The sequence below is a fragment of the Panthera pardus genome, unplaced genomic scaffold (assembly GCF_024362965.1).
Source record: "Panthera pardus isolate Hobbes unplaced genomic scaffold, ASM2436296v1 HiC_scaffold_24, whole genome shotgun sequence".
NCBI classification, from domain to species: Eukaryota; Metazoa; Chordata; class Mammalia; order Carnivora; family Felidae; genus Panthera; species Panthera pardus.
Genome location: NW_026526810.1, coordinates 122838228 through 122861298, shown reverse-complemented (window position 1 = coordinate 122861298; position 23071 = coordinate 122838228).

The following is a 23071-nucleotide window of genomic DNA, read 5'->3' as shown; positions in this document are numbered from 1 at the left end:
TATTAACCCTGTATAAACATGTGGGAGTGAAGGAATGACAGAGTGAAATCCTCCAACAATCTACTACTCTACCATAAACACCACAAGAATATTGACTGGCACAATTGTCCAAATCAACTTTTTCACAATTCTGAGAATTAACCAAAGGCCTGCAAAAATTCGAGGGATATTTATTCAAGAAAAATGGACGGATCCCAGTAAGAACAGATAGTTTAGTGGCATTTAAATACATCTCCATCCTGTTCTTTAGCTTTGAAGTCATCTTGAATACAAAAATTGTCTAATCACGTAACCTTGTAAACCAGCAGCCTCGCGGCCACTGGAGGAGCAGACAGGACCTGCCATAATCCATCATTTCTAGCAGATCCATGGAAACACCCACTTACTGGACTCATCTTTATATAACCTGACTCAGAGCTCATTTGCTATGAGTGCCTTTTAATCCTGGGTCTATCTTCGTAGAAAACAATCAGCAACAATTATTTAAAGTTGAAGCTGTCTGAGGCAATGATAACTCTTGGGGCAATCAAGAAGCTGGTCAAAAATTATAAAAGGAAGAACTGGGGAAGGAGATATCTAGAGGGGTCTTTGAAGAACTCCACCATATTCCTGGGAATCTAGAATGTATTACATATGTTCAAGGATGTGTATGTGCTCAGCAAAGATCTCAAAAGGCCCTAATCGCTTCCCATGGGCTGACCTTATGGCTCTGTACATGCTGGAACAAAAACAAAAACAAAAACCCACAAAGGCAAAGTTGTAAATTGCCTGCCTGAGCTTTGAAGGCATGCCCAAACACGCACGCAGAGCCCTTTAGCACACTGGGAAATTTATAGGTTCAAGACATTAAAGGAAATCTCTGACCAATAATTAACTGATCAATGGCTAACTGAGCAGAAATGTCAGCAACCACATGTGACAAAGAATACAGGCCTTACAGGATTAGTTCAGGACAGTCACTAAACAAATACCACCACAACCAACAACAACAAGCAGTAACACAAAAAACTCCCGAGGGATGACCCGATTTCCATATTTGCTACATTATATTACTAAACTATTTTTTTAATGAAAAACATGTGATGTTAATAAACAAATAAAGAATATGGCCCATACACAGGGAAAATGTGGTAGATAGAAACTGTCCCTGAGGAAGTCCACGTAAGACTTAACTGGACACCTTTTAAATCAACTACTTTAAGTATGTTCTAACAATTAAAAACAATGTCTAAGGATGAAAAGAAAGCATGAGAATGATGTCTCACCAAATACAGAGCATCAGTAAAAAGAAATTATAGAAAAAAGAACCAAGTAGAAATTCTGGAGTCGAAAATTACAATAAAAGAATTAGGAAAAACATGTTATGATATTAGACGTGGCCGTGATTTTTTGAGGAAGATACCAAAAGCACAAGCAATAAAAGTATAAATAGACCAATGGGACTCCCTAAAATTTAAATACTTTTTCTGCATCAAAGGACACAATCAATCAAGGGAAAATGAAGTCACAAGGAACATTAGAAAAGACTTTGAGATAAATGAAAAGGAAGAAACAAGGTCTCAGAACGTAGGGAATGCAGCTAAAGCACTTAGAAACTTATAGCTATAAAGAACCTATATTAAAAAAAGAAGGAACAACAACAAAAAAACAAAGCCTCAAATCAAAACTTAACACTCCACCTTAAGAAACAATAAGCAAACTAAACTCAAAGCAAGAAAGTTAAGGAAATGATAAAGATTAGAGGAGAAATTAATGTAACAGAAAATAGAAAAAAATAAAGAAAATCAATCAAAGCAAAATCGGTTCTTTGAAGAAAACAAACATAATTGACAAACTTTTCGGTAGACTGACCATGAGAAAAAATAGAAGACTGAAATCACTAAAATTAAGAATGAACTGAGTTTTTTTTTTTTTTTAATTTTTTTTTTAACGTTTTTTATTTATTTTTGGGACAGAGAGAGACAGAGCATGAACGGGGGAGGGGCAGAGAGAGAGGGAGACACAGAATCGGAAACAGGCTCCAGGCTCCGAGCCATCAGCCCAGAGCCTGACGCGGGGCTCGAACTCACGGACCGCGAGATGGTGACCTGGCTGAAGTCGGACGCTCAACCGACTGCGCCACCCAGGCGCCCCAAGAATGAACTGAGTTTTGACGAAGGTGCCAGAATAACTCAAAGGGAAAGAATAAACTGTAGGATAGTGCTGGAGAACCGGATATTTGCATACAAAAGAGTGAATTTGAAATCCAATCTCACACCATATACGAAAATTAATTTAAAAATGGTTCGAAGGCCTAAATATGAAAGCTAAAGCTGTAAAACTCTTAAAAGAAAACATAGGTGTAAATATTCACAACATTGGATTAGGCAATGATCTCTTAGGGACTGACACAAAAGCAAAAGCAAAAAAACAAACCAAAACAAAAGTGATGCCTGGGTGGCTCAGTTGGTTAAGCATCTGACTTCTGCTCAGGTCATGATTTCATGGTCTGTGAGTTCGAGCCCCACGTCAGGCTCTATGCTGACAGTTTAGAGCCTGAAGCCTGTTCTGGATTCTGTGTCTCCCTCTCTCTCAGCCCTCTGCTGCTCCCTCTCTCTGTGCCCTTCTCTGCTCATTCTCTCCCTCCCTCTCTCTCTCTCTCTGTCAAAAGTAAACATTAAACAAATTTAAAAAGAAACAAAGAAAAAAAGAAATACAAAATTGAGATATCTCAAAATTAAAAACTTTTATGCTTCAAAATTGAACATCATTAGGAAACACAACCCAGGCTGAAAGAAAGAATTTACAAACCATGTATCTGGCAAGGCACTTGCACTCGATATGTAAAGAATATACCCTGCTTATTAATAAAAAGAAATATACAATTAAATTATGACAAAAGGATTTGAGTCGATATTTCTCCAGAGGAGATATACAAATGGTCCAACAAACATACAAAAAATGCTCACCATCAGGAGTCATTAGGAAAGTTGAATTAAAACCACAACGAGATGTTATTGTGTATCCAGGCAATGACAAGTGTTGGAGAGGGTGCAGATCTTCTAGGTCCTTTAGACACTGCTGGTAGGAATGTAAATGGTACAGATGCTTTGCAAAATGGCTTGGTAATTTTTCCAAAAGTTATATAGAGAGTTAGCATATGATCCAGCAATTCCATTTCTAGGCTTATACCCACGGAGTATATGTCCATACAAGAATTGGTGGGCAGTTGTTCACTGCATCATTATTCCTAAGAGCTGAAACGTGGAGACAAACTGTCCGTCAATTGACGCACGGACAAACAGAATGTAATATAGCCACGCGACAGAATATTATTCAAACATACAAAAGAATGACCTGCCGATCTAAGACACAGCAGAAGTGAATTTTAAAAACATTATGCTCAATGAGCTAGGCCAGAAGATCACATACTGTGTGATTCTCTTTGTGATTCTGGACCATTCTGAAATGTCCGGACAAGGCAAATTAATAGAGCCAGAAAGTGTATCAGTGTTTGCCAAAGGCTGGATGGAGATGGAAGGAGTGGATGGAGACTAACTCTTAATGGATTTAGAGTTCCTTTTGGGGGTGATGGAAATGTTCTGGAATTAGTAGTGATGGTTGCACAACTTTATGAATATAGTAATGCCACTGATAAATCACAAATTAAGGCAATGTAACTCATGTATTCAATAGAAAAATGTGCTATAAGTGCTCTTATTTAATCATTATGATCAGATATGAAGAAGTAGTGCCTTTGCATAAATGCAACTTAGGGGCGCCTGGTTTAGGCGTCCAACTTCAGATCAGGTCATCATCTCGTGGTTCGTGAGTTTGAGCCCCATATTGGGTTCTGTGCTGACAGCTCAAAGCCTGGAACCTGCTTCCAATTCTGTGTCTCCCTCTCCCTCTGCCTCTCCCCTGCTCATGCTCTGTCTCTTTCTCTCTCTCTCTCTCGAAAATAAAGAAACATTAAAAAATTTAAAAAGAAAAGTAAACGCAGCTTAAATTCTCTAGGCTTCAGATTCCAAATGCATGTCAGGATGGACATTCGTTCTTAAAAAAGAACCCTGTGTAAGGCACTTGCACCTCATTAATATAAGTAATCATTAAAAAATATCAACCTCAACGACATATCTACATGCAACTCAGGGTAGAAGGAAACATCTGGACTAGCGGAGCACACGGGCAACACCACCACCTTCTATGCTATAGACCAAAAGGTAAAGGCTTCAGAATATACACAATGGAAAACAACTTTAAAATTGGTATCGTCAACTGGGTCAAAGAAAGGGAATTTATTCTAGGCTTGAATGCTTTAAAGATATTTTAGTTTTTTGTTTCCCTATCTGAGAAGTGTGGGGGTGGGGGAGGGTGAAATTGACTTATTCTCCCCTTGGAAATAATAATAAACAGTTTCGTAAACTATAATTTATGATCTGCCTTTGCGACACATATATAAAACATTCTCTTAGATTATTTTACTCGAGTTGATGGCTTTATCTCTTTTTATTCCTGGAGTCAGCCCCCTTACTATCTTTCTCCTTCCAGACTGACTTGGATTGCAGCCCTGTCTGTCCCATTTCCTATAATTCTGAGTAACGTCCTGGAGAAAGTTTTAACAACCTGATTTATCTGTTAAATTACTCCAGAGTTATTTTGTTAATTCAAAATGTTCATTATTCAATGCAAAGTTTTGATATCATTGTAACAGACAATTCTAAAGGAGGATTTTTAAACTAGTAATAGAGAAGTATAGAAGATTTATTCCATTTCATTCTGAACAATTAAGAATTTGCCATTAAAATGGTTTTTAGTGAAAGACATTGACACAGAGGGGATATTAAATTAAAGACAAAATATAGTGAGGAAATAAAGAAAACCGTGGAAAGACGACTATACTCCAACCTGGGCAAAGATGTTCATTGCAGTGGGCCACAAAATTAAATTATGGCTTTAATTATGGTAAAAAAAATAATTTAATTAAATTAATTTTTAATTAAAAAAAATTGGAATATGTTATATTGTCTAATTATGTCACCTTAGCTAAGGAAGAATAAGATCGAAATGAAAAAAGAATTTCTCCCTGCTTGTAAATTCTTTAAATATGTTTTCTTATTAGTTTTATAAGAGACAATGGGTCACGTAGTTGAAAATGTGTCTTCAGTCTATCAGGTAGTGCAAGTGGCAAAAAACGCCTACGGGACAAATAAAAATTCACTGCCTCCCTTAATTGCAAGTCAGAGGACAGATTGGTTTGACTCGGGGCTTGAACTAGGTACGCAAGATGCATTTTTTGATTTTTTGCTTGTGTCGTTTTTATTTTCCTGTGGTCACAGGAAGGCTTCTGGGAGTTCCAAGAGTGAAATCCAGAAACAAAGAGTCTTTCCAGTCAAAATCTCCATTAGTTTTACGAAGCCTGATTAGATGTAGGTCTTTCCACCAGCCACTGCAGCCAGGAGCATGAGATCCCGCTACTCTAGGGAAGGTGTACCCCCATGGGTAAGACTGAAGGAGAGAGAGTCTTCTGGTGAGAAATTAGGAAATTCATATGAAGGTAACACATTTCTGTGTATCTTCCTCTTTAAGTTTTTGAGAACATTTTCCATACTCACAAATATTTCACGCTGTGATATATGCATATTTATTGTTGTTTTTTGCAATGAAATGACATCAAGCCTCATATCTGGAGCAACGTGGCACAGAACATGCATACATGTGGAGACAGGGGCGATGAGAGTGACACATGAGGGTTTCAAACCATAATTCCTTGAGCATTGGTATTGATCATTGGGGAAGGGTTTGGATTTCTGCTGGCCATGCAATGTTCTGGTCCTTGATAGATAGGGTATCCCCCAGCTGCAATGTGGATGTTTCTTGCAAATTTGGCCGTAGCAAGATTGACAATGGCATTAGGAATGGGACTTTATAAACTAGAAAAACATTTTTTTTTAAACCAGTGAAACCAGTTTGAGAAACTAAGCAGGTATACCGTCTCTTTTTTCTTCAGTTAATATTTGAAATCATAAAAGAATTAAATGTGGGCAAAACATAATAAGAAATAATAAAACGTATCCATCAATACGTGAATCTTACTACAGCACAATAGCTGTATGATAAAAGTGGGTTTAATCATATTGAATTTCAATCAAGGGTAATTACTTATCGAAGTAATACAAGATCGTTATTAAAAGCTGGTTTTGTCAATAGGATGCAAACGTACTAGAAACTCTGACCTCAATATATATGTAAATGTGCAAGTTAAATCCTTTTTTTTTTTCAAAGTTTATTTATTTATTTTGAGGGGGGGGGTCGGGGCAAAGAGAGAGAATTCCAAGTGGGCTTCACATTGTCAGCATGGAGACTGACGCAGATGTTGAACTCACCAACTGTGAGATCATGACCTGAGCAGAAACCAAGAGTCAGACACTTAATTGACTGAATCACCCAGGCACCCCAATACCAGCTCTGTAGACTACTGATATTTTTACTTTATTTTGTTTTTTTTTAATTTTTTAAAAATCTTTTTTATTTATTTTTGAAAGAGAGACAGAGTGTGAGCAGGGGAGGAGCAGAGAGAGAGGGAGACACAGAATCCAAAGCCGGCTCCAGGCCCTGAGCTGTCAGCACAGAGCCCGGCACAGGGCTTGAACCCACGAACCGTGAGATCATGACCTGAGCCAAAATCGGATGCTCAACCGACTGAGCCACTCCGGCGCCCCAGATTTTTTACTTTAAATTGTGAACTCCCAGAACAAGGCATCCATATTTGTACCTCTAACCCATGACCAGTGCCTTGACCATCACAAAGGTACAAGAAAGGACTGAACTAAACAGAAATAAGAGTGAACAGCCAAACATGGGTTACTGGTATTTCAAACTTAATAATTGAATCACCCCATTTATTATATATTTTGGTACCTACTACTTCTTATATGTGTTTAAATAAATGATTTGTAATGCTTTTAATGGATACTGAAATAATGAAAGAATTTTACTTGGTCAGACAAATCAGAACTGGCACAAAATACTCTTTTAGTAAATGTTTATTGAATGAATTCATTTCAAAGTCACCTTGAATCGGGAACGAAATCACTGGATTGTTGAATTCCTGGATACAAGCAAGTCAGGCATAAAACAGAGATAGAAGACTTATTACCTTATCCTTGGTCAAAGTTTTGAAATGCCAAAGCAAACACAAACCAAGTCACCTTACAAGGCCATCAATTAGAGGAATGGTAGAACTTGAATTAAAGTTTAATTTTATTTAATGTGATTCTTCTTCATTGAGATGTGAGACATTCATTCACTAGGTATTAAGATCTGTTGCAAATGGGCTCGCTCTCTCTCTCTCTCTCTCTCCCTCTCTCTCGTTCAATTAAAGCATAGTTGACACACAATGTTACATTAGTTTCAGGTGTACAACATAGTGATCCAACAAGTTTGTATGTTATGCTGTGCTCACCACAAGTGTAACTACCATCCGTCGGCATACAACACTATTACAGTACCATCGACTATGTTACCTATGCTGTGCCTTTTATCCCCATGACTTATTCTTTCCGTAACTGCAAACCCGTATTTCCTACTCGTCTTCGACCTTTTTTTCCCATTTCTCCACCTGCCTCCCCTCTAACAACCATCTCTCTATTTATGGGTCTGTTTCTGCTTTTGTTTGTTTGTTTCAAATAGGATATTTTAAGAAATGAAACCTCAAGCCTTATCAACCCAATACGTTTCATGGGAGAATAGATTATGAAGTAATTTACCATTTTATACTGAGATGCCTTTATGTGCTGAGCTTCCGTCATAGTTGAAAGATTTTTGTTGCATAAAACATATATCTATATTTGAGTCTCAGTTCTTCTCAATTTTATTTTGGTTAAACGTCAATTTCATCCAGACTAGTGGTCCCCAAGTCTGGTGGATCATCCAAAGCAGATGGAGAGTATGTAAAAAAAAAATACAGATATTATAGAAATGTCTACAGTGGGGCACCTGAGTGGCTCAAGTCATGATCTTACAGTTGGTGAGTTTGAGCCCTGCATTGGGCTCTCTGCTGTCATCGCAGAGCCCACTTTGGATCCTCTGGCCCCCTCTCTCTCTCTGCCCCTCCTCTGCTTGCTCTCTCTCTTTCTCTCTCTCTCAAAATAAATAATCATTTTTTTAAAGAAATAATTACAGCTAAGGAAGAGGCTGTCTTCATTTCTCAGAAGTTGTTTGAGTTTGTACTATGTAGTAGCATCCGATACTATAATCCTATTTTATAACAAGAAAGAGACCTAAATGGAATGATATTTCTGCTTTACCAGAGTCATTCTATGATCTCTTCCCCAAAGACCCTTTTCTAGTATATCTGTGTGGGCCCCAGGGTGTCTCTCATGAACCAAACTGAGGACTCCTGATGTGGGTTCAGTTAGGAGCCAAGAGTGCTTGCCTAAGATTGTAGTCAAAGATCGGATTTATACCTGGGTTAGTTACAAACGGTCATAATTTTCCTTTCCAAAGCTTAGCTTCTGAGTTGTTTTTGTGTAGACGGTGTTAACTCTTTGACCAGGCAAAGGTGCACGGACCTCTCAATCTCTGATAATGTGTTTTATAGCCATACATAAAATGTTGACTTTGCAGCAAAGCCTGAATCCGAGTAGAGCCCTTCTACTTAATGCACCCAGGAATTTCAGAGTATATTATCAGAAAAAAAAAAAAAGAACCTCACTTAGAATTATTTACAATGTTCATTTCAGAGTAAAATAAAGCTTACATATTATTTATTTCTGCATAAACAAGTTGTATTTTTCTATACTGAAATGCATGAATTATTAGCAAGCTGGGAACTGGATCATTGTTAAGATATCACAGATGATCCAAATAATCTTGTTTCAAATGCCAAACACCATTATAAGCAGATGTACTGGAGCTATTTTCTAGTGTTTGGCTCATCTATATAATGGCAAAGGGGGCCTCCCCTGATGATCATTGTAATCTAGTTTCATTTCAGTGAATTTCCATTCAACCACATCAAACTCCCAACTCCAGAAAAATACTCAATAATTATTCAAGTTAGGATACCAGGGCCTAGGGCATTTATAAATACATGCATACAGACAAAAATCCCATCTTTTACGATTCATATTAATGCCAACTTGTAATTAAAATGCAAGACATATTCTCAGATGCCCAATTCATCACATTCTTCATCACTACTTTGCCCCATGCATCAGTTGATTATTGATTCCTTTATTGCCTTACTTTCCACATGGGAATCCTAAATCTCAGACTCATTTGGGAAAAAGAAAATCCATCTCTGAGTTCAGGTGAGTTACTTGGGAAAAGAAAGTTAACCAAATTCCAATTTCTTTATATGAATATGAAATAGCAAGAAATTTGAATAAGATTGTACTTAAGGCTCTTCCAGTTCTGAAGATATTTAATTCTTTGATTTTTCAGGTTGATTGAAGTCTCGAGATTGATAGAACATATGCAACAAACTTTTTTAATAAAAACAACACTCCTATAATTCAGATAACAAAATATAAATTGCTGTTTCATTCCTGGCATTGTGAATTTCCTCATCTTGTTTTTGTTTCTTTCATATGTTATTCTATTCTTTTTGTTTTATCCTTTTATTTCACTCAAATATTTTAACTTCTATAAGGACCTATGACCTGTTTCTAATGTTTGCAGTAGGTTCAAACTATGCATTGTAAGCATATGTGGCTGCTACAAGATAAAATTTCTTCCCATATGCGTTTCATTATTTTAATATTTCAGACACTAATAAAATTGTTAGCAAAAATAAATGAATGAGATTGTGTCATTTCGCTTCCATTTGTTTACGGGATCTTACACTGCGGGGACTCAATAGAATTTGCTTATACCAGCATAACACAGACTTCTTCACGCACCTTATTATCTTCCTTCCACTTTTGTCCTCCTTAAGTTTCTTCTCCACCAGTTGTTATAATCTCAAGCTAAGAAGAGTTCAAGGAGCAGCCATAATCTGAACGTGTTAGGCAGAGGGTCTTGCGTGTAAGCAGCCCTCCGTCCAAGATTTTAATAAGTGAAGGAGGAAAATTTAAATGATGGAGATTTGAATATTAAGTTTTCAAAAGCCGTGGAGGCAAAATACAGGTTTTAGTAAGACGTGTAAGTTCAAAGAATCATCATTTATCTTAGAAATGTCTACAGTTGAGTGACGGGTTCTCTTCATTTTCTAGAAGTGATTTGAAAGACTTTGTAGTATGTAGTACCGTCCAATACTAGCATCATATTTTATAACAAAAAGGAGACCAAGCTGGAATGACATTTCCATTCTACCTGAGTCATTAAACGATGGAAATGATGTTTAGAGAAGTTTCAGGAATAAAATAGCATGACATGGTTCAAATGAAGTGCTTTTCAGTCTGATCCCTCATGTTAATATTCTATTTCTTTCAAATACTTTTTATGTCTCTTTGCATTTTTATGAAGAATTTAAATTATATTCTCAGCAGAGAATGGGCTTACATGTCATGGGGACCTCTTCCCCAGAACCCTCCTAGACCATGCAAGACAAGATATTAGAAAAAAATGTTCAATGGCTCTAAAAAGGAGCCATAGTATTTTTAATAATGTACTAACTCAGATTAGCTACCTAAGTTCCCTCAGAGAAAAAAATTTAAATATATATTCCAGTGGTAGTATATATAATCTAGGCTCCCAGAATCTTTAAAATAAACCAAAATTGTATCTCTTCCAAATGATAGTATATCTTATCCATTGACTTCCCCCTCTCATCCATGAACTCTTGCAATGCAAGTCTAGTCTTACAGAAGGAGAATATCCATGAATATCCACACTTCTAGTGATATTAGAGTAACTTGTTTCCTTAATTTGTTATACAGACAACTCCCTTTTGAGTAGCCTAGTCTGAGAACAGGGCAATTCCTTATATGCAATTTCTTGCTCAATATAATAGGTCATTCTAAGCTTGGAAGAAGCTGGTTGGTGTTTTTCCATTTATCTCAGGGTGGCAGCTACTTAAACTTGGAAGTGGATTTTACCTCGTAAAGCTCCAGACCACTGGGTGCATCTACGTGATCCAATAATGTGGTGGATTTCACAGTGCACAGCTTGATTTTGGTCTTATAAAAAGGTCTCTGGGTGATAGCAATCTGCCAACGCTGTGACCGAACGGTATTGTTCTGGAACTCTGCACAGAGGTGTCAGCCAATGTAAAATGGCACATTTACCAACCTTTGAGCCATGTGCTGAAATCATATTTTAGGTCTTAAAATGACTGCCATTTTGTTATTGGATTCCATAAAATAGTCTTTCCTCTATTCAGATAGAACCAATATACTTTAGAAACAAGTTAGAAATTACTTCTTGTTTTCCCGTGTAATCACCATTACACCGCAGATAATGCTAGTTTAAAGCCATGAAGCCGATTCTAAATTGTGTTCTTTTTGAGTTTTCATTCTGTGTTCGAATTCATGAATTCATCTTCTCACTACCTTAGGTAGATAAGAAGGAACCTCATTCAACATTCTCCTGCTTCTCCCACATTACCTAAATGCCAAGTGGCTGTCCGGATGCTGAAATAGTGTATCTGCAGCCGATGGCGACAACATGGCTAGCAACCTCTTCAATAACATGGTTTCAATTGTAGAGATAACCAGAAGCCAGAAAGAGAGCCGCACACTAGGTGAGGGGCAAAGAAACATCCTCTGGCAGCTGGCGGGAGGATGCACAGTCCGCCACGCATTATCAGGATTGCTAACGTTTCATGAAGAATAAAGAATTGGGCTGGATATAAGCGAACAAGAAAAGCAACAGTTTTCATTAGCTGAGTGTTTACATTCTACTTTTGGGGAGCACTTGGTCGGCTCTCTACATTTTAGAGTAGCTAGTTAACTGTTGCAGGGCTATCCTGGGCATGGCAGGATCCATTGGCAAGGAGTGTGATTGGGAAATTGGCCCCACTTAAGAAGAACGATTCTCAAAAAACCAGTATTGTCCGTTTCCATTGCTGTATTTTCTGCCTTAAAGTTACGTTTGACAGGTTTTAAGATGCTAAAAGAACAAAGAAGAAGTTGAGATCATTAGTGCCGATTCAACAAAGACAAAATAATCCATTTGGATATTCTTTCAGTATTCTTAATGTTTAAAGAGGTCATAATCCAATATATGCATATGCAACAAAGTGATGCAATGTCGATGGAAGTCCATGTTTGAAGAGTCACCTACAAATCACTGGGTAAAGGTGTAAGAATCTTTAGGACCAATTACCACTTGGAAAGCAGCACTCCCTAAAATTGTAGGAGTGGTATTCTCTCATTAACTATGAGAAATCATTAACCACACAAAGTCAGTCTTTTTTTTTTTTTTTTTTGACTAACCATTCATCATTTGAAGTCATTAGCTTCCTCATAAAATTGTTAGAAATGCAAAATTATTTTTCAAAAAATCATTAGTTACAGGGCATTGCATTATAAAAGCATGGGTCTATTACTCCATCCTTTTCTGCATAAAAACGTGTCAGATATGCAAGATCATTTATGTTGATAAATAACTTTTTAACGAAGCCCATTGTCTCGTGGTCAGGCTGATATTAGCTGTTCCATTTCAACAGTGATTTTTATGGCAAGTCCATTTTATAGATATGAAAAATCCCAAAATGAAAGAGAGCAAACATCATTTTTCATCCAGCTGAAAACAACATTTGAAAAAGCAGCTTTGTTCCGTGTAATATGTGGCTCGGAGACTTAACTAGAGGCAGCTGCTTTCCTCTGTTTACCAGCGTTTTGTCACTGCCTGGGTTCTATTCACTGAAGATTTGGCTTCCTTTCCTCCCTTCTCTGATTTTTTTTCAAGCTTAAAACAAGTGCCACAGCCACCAGGAGAGAACTTCAAGACTACTGCCTAATGATTTTTCACCCAAGGTATGTTATGGAAGATAAACATCACACCAATTGTTGGCCTCCGAAATGAGCTATAAAATGCCATTTCTTCTTTTTCTCCCTTTTCTCCAAGTTCCTAAGATCTCGGAATGATTCGAAGCAAATGTTGAAAAATGGATTATATACTACATTCTGTTTGTTTGGTTTTGGTTGATATCTGGATATAGGAGAGTTTGTTAATTTTTAGACACTAGGCCTTGTAATGGGGTCATTGTTTCACTTAATCCTCTGAGGTCTACTGGTAACCTACATTTCCAAACAGGGATTCTGTGCTGGTAGAATAACTCCTGTGAGCTCCAGGCCAGTACGCTATGCCCAAACGAGGTGGATGTGAAGAAATGCCACTCCATTCGCAGTCCCAGCAGGAATCTGCCTCTTTGGCTCTGACCGATCGCATGCTCATCGCTGAATCAATCACTGTATCCAGGGAGAAGGAAGCGCTCTGGTTGCCCACAATGGAGTCATGGGCATATCCTAGATTCCTAAGTGGATTCAATTCTCTGTGTGACATAGGAATAGAGTGACAAAAGTATCGGTCCTTCTGGGGAATGGTGAATAGGGCAGATGCTCAGGGAAGATTTTTAAAGGAATCAGCTGTTGAAGTAGATTCTGAGTAGGACATGGAAATCCAGAAATAGAGGGAATGGCATGAACACATGGCGAGTATTCATGGATGAGTAGTAAGTCAGTTCAGCTATGGCCTTCGGACAAATCTTGTTTTGGTAAGCAGAACATAGCCATGCTCGCTCATTTCCATGATGCCATGACTATTTTTGTTTAGATTTGAGTAGTTGTGACTGAACTTTTGAATGCCTGCAAATCCTAAAATACTTACTCTCTAGCCCTTTACAGGTAAAGTTTGCCAACCGCCCAACTATAGGGTAAATTTTGGAAGTAGCATGTGATTCATCTGGAAGAATTGTATGTGCACAATAAGAGTTGAGAAGACTGCCTTTGGTGTTAAAATCAATGGAAAACCATTGTCAGATATTGAGAAGCAGATGATATGATTAGAACTGAGCCTCACTGATGTGAATCTGGCAAGAGTGTATAGAACGCACTGGAGAGAGGAAGTGCTTTAGCACAAACTTCAACATGCAGAATTATTGAAGAGCTTGGGCCCAAGCAGATTCCCAACCGCAGCTCAGAGTTGCTACTTCAGATATGAGGAATCCGTACATATAACCTATTCACAGGCCATCCTTATTCTGCTAGTTCATCAAGTCCAGACTTTTTAAAAGATTGAACCAAATTTCTAAGAAATGGATAACCAATCTTAAGATTGCTACAGTAGCTCCTGTGAAAGATGGCGGCATCTCACTAGAGTGGCCTGCAGGCTTGGTTCTATTGTTTATAGAGCCATGGTTAGAACTCCAGTGGAGACACCCAGCCTCTTGCACACTCCCCTTTTCTCCCAACCCCAGGATCCATCCCTTCCACAAAGGGTCTCTTGAGCATATGGACACCCAAGGTCATGTTGCACATGCATCCCCTCTTCCAACAGCCATGTCAAGTATGCAGTGTGTCCTTGGGAGAACAACCCAGGAAAGTAGACTTGGGGTCATTTGGGCAAGGTAGTCTAGGGTCCTCGGTACCTTCATCATGATCTGGAATGGGACGTGCGAGCTTCATGTGGGAAAATTTTCTTGGTCTTTGTAACTTTCCATCTTTTGGCAAGGTTTGTGTCCAGAGGAAGGCCAGAGTAGAACCTCTTGGGATGTGAGACGGGGGCCCTGATTACCTGGTCTAAAGGTAGGGCTGAGAAAGGGAATAGCGAAGAGATGATGTGTTTTTAAGATACTGCTCTGGTAAAATTGGAAGGCTCAGTAGCTATTTTAATATAGGATCTCATGAAAAGGAAAGTGAGTCAAGGGTAACGTGGTTTTCAGATCTTCGAAATGGAGGAAGTGTGTTGTCCTCGTAAAATAAAACAGAAAGTCAGGAAACATGTAGGGAGAAATCATGGGCTTCGTTTAGGTATCTTATAAATGAGGAATAAGAATGAAATCTAAGTGGTAATGACTTGTAAGGATTGATAAATAAGGAAGAGATAGAACAAAGTATACAATATAGTGTTAAGAGAATAATCCTTTTGACTCCTTTACTTATGGATAAATTTAAATAGGTTTTAATTTTACCAGTCCTTTATTATCTAGACTATCTTAAATAGAGAAATTACCAGTTGTCAATTACTTGGCAACACAGGTAAATATTGCACAGAAAGGCAACATAAATGCCTCAACATTTATGAATGTTTGAATACTTCCTTTTATTTTGTAGTTTTCAGCTGATGTGGCTGTGCCCTATAATTTTCTAAAAGTTAACAATCAGGATTCATTTTTAAAGGTGAGTAGTACGTTTTGTTTTGTTTTGTAAAATTATGGACTCACAGATTTAACAGATAAGATTATCGGATGTGTTTTAATTCACTGCAATTATCTTTACTGCTATTCAAGTTATCCCACTTGTGGCCAGAGGGAAATTCTTTGAGTTGGCCCCTGAGTCATTGGTCATGACCCCCATCATCTTTAATAGCTTCCTTGCTATCAAAACAGTTTGCACTTTTTTCATTTCAGAACTGGATTTAGGAATTTCTCCAAAGATCCTTGAGTCATTTTAAAGAGATGTGCTCTTTAGAGATTATAATATAGATAAGAATAGTACTTCTTGCTTCTGGGCTGCTGATTACCATTAGTCTCCTTCCTGTGGCCAGTCCAACACAGTTCATATTTTTAAAAGGGAAAATTTATAGTAATTTCATGCAAACACTTCCAATTCGATATGGTTTTTACTCAATCTCAACAGTCTTTCCATATGTTCCTTCTCTCAAGCCAAAAATCCCAGTTGTCAAAGACACCAATATTCCCTTACTTCATCCCCCAAAACACCCATCATAGGCCAGAATGACATGATTTGCTCCTTCACCAACACAACAGCGTGTTAAAAAGTGGGAGGCTTTTGTTTGATTGGTTGGGTTGAATCTGCTCTTCTTTCAATTTTGGGGTAAATGTCATCAGGGTGTCTAGTGAAATTATAGTTTTAAAGTCATTTGGGAATAATTCCATTTTGTGGGGTTATGACAACTACCTTTATATATAGTTAGGTTCTCTCATTTCATTTTTCTTCCAAATTTGATTGACAATTTATTGTGTGTTGTTAATTTATTAATCTGTGTTTTTTAATAAATAAAAGATACCACAGAGTTATAGAATCAGGTTTTAAAAAGTTATATTGGGAAGAGTCTAGCTTCTGTTTCTGTCTCCTTCAAACTCTTTACCAGATTATTACATTTTATGTTGTTGTTTATCCTTTCATTTTTTAAAAATAGAAGCAAATATAGATATATTTTCTACATTTTCTTAAATGTTTTTTGTTTGTTTTTGAGACTGAGAGAGACAGAGCATGAGCAGGGGAGGGGTAGAGAGAGAGGGAGACACAGAATCTGAAGCAGGCTTCAGGCTCTGAGATGTCGGCACAGAGCCCAACGCGGGGCTCGAACTCATGGAGTGTGAGATCACGACCTGCGCCGAGGTCGGACGCCCAACCGACTGAGCCACCCAGGCGCCCCTATTTTCTATATTTTCTAAACTCACTCATAGAATAAATATAGCTCACTGTATGTTTTCTTTTCATTTTGCTTTTCCCCCCACTTATTTCTGTATCTTGCTGATCACTTCACAGTATTTTATAAAATTATTTCCCATTCTCTTTTTTTTTTATAGCTACATAGTGCTCCAATATGTAAATGTACCAGTTTATTCAACTGCTCTTTTATTGACAGATATTTAGGTAGCACATAACAGACATTCCAAAAGTATTTATTGAATAATGGTTTAGATGCTGGTCTTTGGGCCTGTGATTATGTAAATATCACATGTATTTTTCTGTTATTTTCCTGAAAATTTAAAATAGAGGAAGATTCTTTTCCTTCACTGATATCCTAGAAAGAGCATAGGATATTTTTATGACCAAATCAGACAATGCACACGTGAAAATTAAGAGGTTTTTTTTTTTTTTTTTAAGTAAAAAGCAATATTAAGTCTTTACATAAATGTTTTGAGAGTACTGGTTATATGATGATTTTCAGTAACAGTTCCCTTTCAGTTAACTTGGACATTTAAATGCTGTTTGTACTTTCCTCCTCAACTATATTACCGTATTATAGCTTATAAAATAATCAGCTTTATTGTTTTCAGTATGTTCTTTATATGCTGATAGAAAAATATATAGACAGCTGAAGAATTTATAATTTATGAACAATTGCAATTTCCTAAAATTTATTGCCCTGTTTGCCGGAGCTTTTAAAGCTGATATTGGATATAAATGATATAGTAGCCTTATATTTTGCACTTTGATTCACTAGAATACAATGGAAAGTTGCTCTCTGATCATGCCTACTTCATCAGGAGCTAGAAGGACAGTGATAGCTCATCAAACACAATACTGCCATTTGTAGCCCCCACATGTGAGACCCTGGCCTAGGACCCGAGGGATATCCAGTTAGGCTTTTGCCAATGAACCATCCACGAGAGAAAATAATGAGAGCAGGGTGAGGGAGCATTCCTAGGACAACCTCAATTTCTCCACTAGTAGGAGGATAATCCTTGGATGACACCAGGTTTTATACGGTGTAAATGGATGGAAGATATGTGTTATAGATTCTAGAATCATTAGTGAAATGTTTTATCTGTAAAACTAATGTCATAAAGGCAGTTCACTTTGATGTTTCTTAAGTGTTCTCTGAACCCTTCAACAGAGCTTATATATATATATATGTGTGTGTGTGTGTGTGTGTGTGTGTGTATGTATATATACATGAAATGTTAATATGTATATATAATGTAATATGTATATATTACATATATAATATAATATGTATATATACAGAAATGTTAATGAATTGACATATCCCCATCTCAGATACTCAGGGGACACTGATGTGTCTGGCTTGTTCTTCTGTCAGAGGGTGGCCCTATTGAAATGAAAATGTCACAGGATTTGCTGACAGCCATTTCTGAACTTACATGCCGTATCTGTTATCACCAGCTATGGGTCCTTGGGCAATCTGCTCAGTCTTCTTGAAGTAAGAAGGAAAGAAACACTTGTTTTCGTAATATCTAACAGACTAGAGTACGTATCTAAAGAACACTGCACAGTGACTTGCTAATCAATGAAGTTAGTTTCATCCTTCTTTGATTCATTCTTTACACTTCATCTATTTAGAGTTTTTTTTTTTCCAGCACAAGATAGGATAATTTTCTAATTTAGCTCATTTTTTTTCTCATATATCTTTCCAGGGTTTTGTAAGTCTACACATTTATTAGCACGACTCGATAGCTACTGCCCAGCACCTCCCATTGAATATCTTCCTTGTGTTTTTCTCTAGATGCCCTTTATGGCTCTTTGAGTCTCCCCCCTTATTTTCCTATGCCCAGCAATCCTAAGAACCTGGCCAATGGTAACTAATTAAATGCAATTGTAGAATAGGGGCAAGAGTATTGTCCTTTGCAGCTATGTGAACTTGAACTTGACTTGTTTCACATCTGTAGGAGCCAGTTTGTTCTTACTCTTAGCTTGGACTCCTATCATTTTGGGCCTGGGTTTTCACAAGTCTTTCTGTTAGTTGTCCAGCTTCCAATCAGCTTGCCTTCAAGCCTGCTTTTCCTGTAATTCAGACCAATACACTAATGCATCCATGAAGTCAACTGCCCAAGAAGAAGATTGGACGTTGTAAAACCTCTTCCTGTTCAACACTCCTTCCCGCATTGATTCGGCTTCTGCTTGGCTTTCAACAATTGGCCTGACCACTTAGATTTGGCAGCTGTAACTAGTTTTTCCATTTAAGTCTCTCAGCCTTTGCCTTAAAGGTTCTGGCTTGAATATGACCTAGATCTTTCCAAAATTTAACTTTTTTTCCTGCATCTGTGAACAAGGTAATATAAAGTAGCTTGAATCCCAGTTCTATCACATATTTTCTATATGAACTGCACACAATACCCTTCACTCCATAGCCCATATGTGACTGTTAATGTTATGTATGTGTCAACTTGGCTAGGCCGTTGTACTTAGATATTTGATCAAATGCTATTACAGTTTTTTTGTGAAAGTATTTTTTTAGATGAGGATTAACATTTTGATCAGTAGAATCTGAGTAAAGCAGATTACCCTTCATGATAGTGGGCCTTATCCAATCAGTTGAAGGCTTAAAGAGAAAAGATTGACCCTCTCCCCCCAAAGAGGGAATTCTGCCAGCCAACTGCCTTTACTCAGACTGTTAACTCTTCCCTGGGTCTCCAGCTTACCCGCAAATTTTGGGTTTGCCATCCTTTACAATCATATAGATACAGATAAAGAGAGAGAGAGAGAGACAGAGAGAGGGAGAAAGAGACAGAGAGAGAGGGAGAGAAGGACCTTATTAGTTCTGTTTTTCTAGAGAACCCTAATATACCACAGTTTTTTTTTCTCTTTTGGTAAAATGGAAATAATAACCATACCTAACTCCTAAATTTATAATGATAATTAAGGAGCTTAGCATAGTGCTTGGCACATAATACGTACTTAATAAATGCTAATTTTTCTAATTATTACTTAGTTCCTTTCTTAACTTGATCCCTTGGATCATGCTTTTCCCTCTCTGTGGTTGCCATTCTCAATCATCTCACCTGGAAAACTCCTCCAAGGATTCAATCCAAATGCTATCTCTCCTGGGAAGCCTGCCTAGATGTCCCTCAGGCATGGTTATTTATGTCTACAACACACGCTATAGCTTACCAAGCTGTAATTTATCTGCTTAAGTATAGTCTTCAAGAAAAGGCTGCAAATGCCTCGAAGTTCTCAAGGTCAAAGACTTTCATTTTTACATATCTGGCACCAGGCTCAAATCCTGGCAATATTTGCTTCCCAATAACTATTCCCTGAATGAGTATGAGGCGATGCCTTTACTTCCTGTATTAGGAATAGAGGCCTTCTGTCAAACCCACGTGTCTGTGTGTGAGGGCAGATGTGTTGATTCACGAGACTGTTGTTTTTCAGGTATCTGTCAAGGAGGGTGCCAGTTGCTTCATTTTCAGCATTCGGGGGGCAAATGGTTGATTGGTGGAGGTAAGAGAGACGTACAAATAAGTGAGGCTTAGCGTAACACTTCCATTTGGAAGGCATGGGAAAATGATATCAAAATCTGGAGGGGGAAGTTATTTTTTTCTGCCTGGGTGAATCAGGGACAATTTTTTCATAAGAAATAACATAGAAGTTTTAGTCTGGAAGGAAAGGCAAGTTTGGAGGAGAAAGTCATTCCAGGTAGAAGGAACAGAGATTAATGTGGTCAGATATGTTTGAAGAATGATGACTTGTCCCCATTGGGGGTGGCATAAGGAAAGAGGATGGGGCAGCCGGAGATAAAAGATGGAGAAGGGAAGGACCATTTTACCAAGAGGATGGAACACTAGAACAGAAGCCTCAGGACTTGAAACCTCATTCAGGGCACAAGGAAATCTCACTGCATTTTCTCAGTGGATGCCAAGTGTTTAGGTCAATGCTTAGCACTTAGATTTTTAACAGGAATGTGATAGCATTACAAGCTGAGAAGGAAGGAATTGGGACTTGGGAGACAGTGGCAATGGAGGGGTGGAAAAGAAGAGTTCAACCTGGGGAGCCAGTTTGTCCTGCTGTAAACTGGGATGTAAAATGATGAGGGAAACAAAGCCAGAAGGATTAAATCCAGATAAAATTAAATCTCCTTATAACCTGCAGCCCATTGACAAATACTTGAGGCAGGAGGAGTCAGACATTTTCCAGGAACTCCCAACTGGGAGTTTGTACTTAATATTCATACTTTGCTAGGGGGAAAAACAACCTTAGCGGGATAATCCTCCAGGATCCCGAGTCTTCTTTCGCGTATGAAAACCCTTTTGGAAACTTCCCATTGACTTTACCTCCTTCGACTCCCAAGTATATAATCAGTCCCTCCTCACAATCCCAGGGAGGCTCTTTCTACCCATGGGTCCATGGGTCCCGTCCCTGTGCTTTAATGAAACCACCTTTTCACACTAAAGACATCTCAAGAATTCTTTCTTGGCCTTTGTCTCCAACCCCAACATTTCCACATCACAAAAGAAGCAAGAAAAGCAAATATTAAAAAACAAACAAATAAAAAAAAAAGGAAAAAAGAAAATATTGTCCAGTGATTCCCAAATAACCTTTTTGAACTCCCAAATAGTATTTAACACAGCACGCTTACTATGTGTCAGGCACTGTTCTAAGTGCTTTAAATGTGTCTACTCAGTTATTCCTTAGAAACAATTTTATTGTCCCCTGTTTTACAGATAAAAAAAAAAAAAATGGAGACAACAGAGAAATTAAGTAACTTACCCAAGTTACACAGCAGGTGACTCATAGAGCTGCTACCCGATACAACTTTTCACTCTTTTACCTAATAGGATACTTACTAGATGCAGTGGGCAGCTGGGGAGCGCCTCTTTAAATAGTGCTGCTTGAAAATAAGAAGTGGAATGAAACATACATCATTTTCCCTTTGCCTTTCTTTGTACTCCTCAGTTGCAAACAACTTTTTCCCCCTTCTCTAAAAAGCACGCTTCAGAAAGTATCTTGGAAGCCAGAGACAAGTCAAACTCTGTATGAGCGATTGTTCCACCAAGGGGAGAGTGCCTGCCTGCAAGTCTTTGCGATCCTCGAGAGCAAGCCATCCTGAACAGGTAATGACTCCATAGTGCAAAGGAGCCCAACCACTCCCTCCCTGCGACTCGCATTCTAGAATACAGAAGAGAATTCAATATGTCTTACCAGGTTATTACAAAAGAAACCGGCTGTTGCCTAGCTCATTATAGGGCAGCTGACGACGGGTTTTAAACACAATAAAACAAAAATAATGTGTACCTTTACTTTTAGTGACAAGAAAACTTTTTCTTGCTTTGTTCTTTGATATCAAGCTGTAGGTATGTCTGCCACGGCTCTTCGTCTGATTTGGAGACCCTATCTGCTCACGTAGGCTTCTCTTGGACACGGAGAAAATCAAGTCCTAAATTGGAAACACTTGGAACAAGAAATAGGTACTTCTGCAACAAAGGCAGTATTTATTGTATTTTTCGTTTTCTTTCTTGAAAATTTTTTTCAAAAATGTTTATTTGTTTTTGAGAGACAGTGAGAGACAGAGCACGGGCAAGGGAGGGGCAGAGAGACAGGGAGACTCAGAATCCGAAGTAAGCAGGCTTCCGGCTCTGAGCTGTCAGCACAGAGCGGGACACGGGGCTCAAACCCACAAACCGTGAGATCATGACCTGAGCCAAAGTCAGACACTTAACAGACTGAGACACCCAGGTGCCTCTAATTTTTTTTTTTTTATGTTTATTCATAAACAGCTCTGAGCTGACAACACAGAGCCCGATGAGGGGCTTGAACCCATGAACCGCTATACCATAACCTGAGCCGAAGTCGGACAATCAACCGACTGAGCCACCCAGGGTCCCCTATTTCTCGTTTTCTTAACAAGACCACGTCCTCTCTAAATTTTCTGTTTTCAAGAGTTCTTACTGATGGTGATGCGTCTCTGCTCATGAATGAAGCAACACTATAAGCAGAGCAGTATAATGATGCCATTCTGCAATCCAGCTTTTCTTTCTTTATTCGCTCATTCGCCATTTTTTTTTTTTTTCTTTAGGGCCTAATCTATGCCATTTGCCCACTATCATAGATAGTGGGCGTTACGGGATATATGTACGTTAATGAGATGGTTCCTGCCTTGAAAAAGTTTAAGCCACCTAGACAAAAAATTGATATGCATGTGCTTCAACACAAAGGAAAGTCTGATGGTGTCTCAGAAGAAAAATAACCTTTAGGGAGGCTATAGGAAGAGGGCGTTGGGTAAGGGGAGATTTTTCTGTGCCTGCAGGTGAGCTAAATATTTAGTCAGGGCGGGGATGTATCCCTCCATAGGAAGGTCTAGAATTTTCTCTGCGGACTTGGCAGATATGCGATCCATGTTTAGAAAGGCTTCATTTCCCACCATCTTTTTCCACATTGTCTTTGCCCCTGGCTCCCATTCTAACACAGCCCAACAAGTTGTGACACGGGCGCGTTCTGCTGAATAAGGACAAGGCTTAAATCAGATGCAAATTTCTTAATGCTTCCTTTCCACT